The 1,839-nt window shown below is 34.7% G+C and overlaps 1 protein-coding gene across 1 annotated transcript in view; it reads right to left on the bottom strand.

Annotated features, from left to right (window-relative positions):
- The window catches only part of LOC106871673 (U-scoloptoxin(05)-Sm1a), a 360,778-nt gene that overhangs the window by 129,283 nt on the left and 229,656 nt on the right, over positions 1 to 1,839 (bottom strand). The gene's annotated exons all lie outside the window — the stretch shown is intronic.

Here is a 1,839-nt window from a genome sequence, read left to right as displayed (position 1 = left end):
TATATATATATATATATATATATATATATATATATATATATATACCTGTGTAACTGTATTGGCCAGACTATTGGACGGTGTTATACACCATTGGTTTCAATGCGCTTCCTCGCATTGTTGTAGCTCTCTGATGATGCCACCCCGTCGGCTTGGCGGACAGACCAGCACCCACCCTTTCCCTTAAACAGAACATCAGTCATGCATGGTTACCCATTTACTGTTGGTGCAACGTGGAATCAGATATTTTGCTCAAGAACAAAAATGCGTCGTCAGTCTGGGAATCGAAATCACGATCTTGTGATTGTGAGTATGTAATTTATGTATGTATGTATGTATGTATTCTTTTATCCTTTTAATTGATTAAGTGATATGACTGCGGCCATGCTGGAGCACCGCCTGAAAGGGTTTTAGTCGAACAAATCGGCCCCAGGACTTAAGTCTAGTACTTCTATCAGTCTTTTTTGCCGAACCGCTATTTAAACAGAGACGTAAACACACCGATACCGGTTTTCAAGCAGTGATGGTGGGATAAACACAGAAGCGCACACACACATACACACCCACACACATACGCACACATACACATGTTTGTATGTATGACTGATTCTGTGTATGTATGTATATGGCTATGTATATGTGTGTTTGCGCATGTATATGTGAGTTCTGCACAAACATTAAATCAACCATCATCATTTCATTCGTTCATATTCAAACTGCAAGTCAAAAATTAAAATAATACATCACCATTTTCATTAATACTTGTCAAATACCTTCAACATTACCTTCCTTCAGCATCATCCAAAACCATAGTGAATTTAATCGACCTAAAGCCCAACCTCATCATATGCTAATTTAAATATATTATATCCCAACTTTTTATTCATTATTTTGTGTTACTTTTATTTCTTGTACTGCATGTCGTCTGCTGCAGTTTATAACAAACATGGCGTTTCTTAGAATTTAACATTTCATTGGTTTTTTTCCCCTTCTAACAGATAGCCGGTTTAGTTTCCCACGGTTATTTGCCGTTAGAAGCATCATTTATTGATTCTGTAAGCTAATTATAAACATAAAAAACTACATTGCTATTTTACTTTTTAAAAGAAATTTTTTAAAAGTTTTATTCTGATGCTTTTGAAAAATAATTTTTGCTAAATCAATTTTTGTAATTTATCTTCTTTTTTTGTGCAACCGCTCAAGAATGACAACACACACTATAGTTCTTCCTCAGTTTGATATTTTCTTTCTAATGTTCATGTAGTTGCTATCATCCATGTAATTGAATTTAACTGATGTTATATTTCAATCCAATATCATCGTCATTACTTTTCCTATTCCTATTCTTACTTTCCATCTATCTATCAATATGTGTGTGTGTATATGCATGTATATATGTATGTATGTAAGTATGTATGTATGTATGTATGTATGTATGTATGTATGTATGTATGTATGTATATACTTATACACACACACACTTAAGACATTTATTTTTCATTTAGTATGGGATAGAGTACCCTTGTATTTGCCTCAGCTACTTGAGCGTTGACTTCAAATCGCACCGACCGAGATCAAATTTTCCATTATCATTTCACGGCCGATAAATGGCATTCGAATCAAGAGACTTTGGTTGTCAGAATGCCACAATACCGGAAGTAGTGTTTTGTGGTGTCTATTTCCACTTTTTGTGTCCTAAATCCCGTCCCGCCTTCTGTCACCAAAGCAAATGGGTCGTTCGTGGCTCAGTAAAATTATTGTAAGACTTAGGAATTCCTTACGCCAGTATCTAAGTATTGTCAGCGGTAGTGATTATGCAGTTATATATATATATATATATAT

This window comes from Octopus bimaculoides, chromosome 10 (genome assembly GCF_001194135.2).
Source record: "Octopus bimaculoides isolate UCB-OBI-ISO-001 chromosome 10, ASM119413v2, whole genome shotgun sequence".
NCBI lineage: Eukaryota > Metazoa > Mollusca > Cephalopoda > Octopoda > Octopodidae > Octopus > Octopus bimaculoides.
This window is presented reverse-complemented; position numbering and strand designations above follow the sequence as displayed.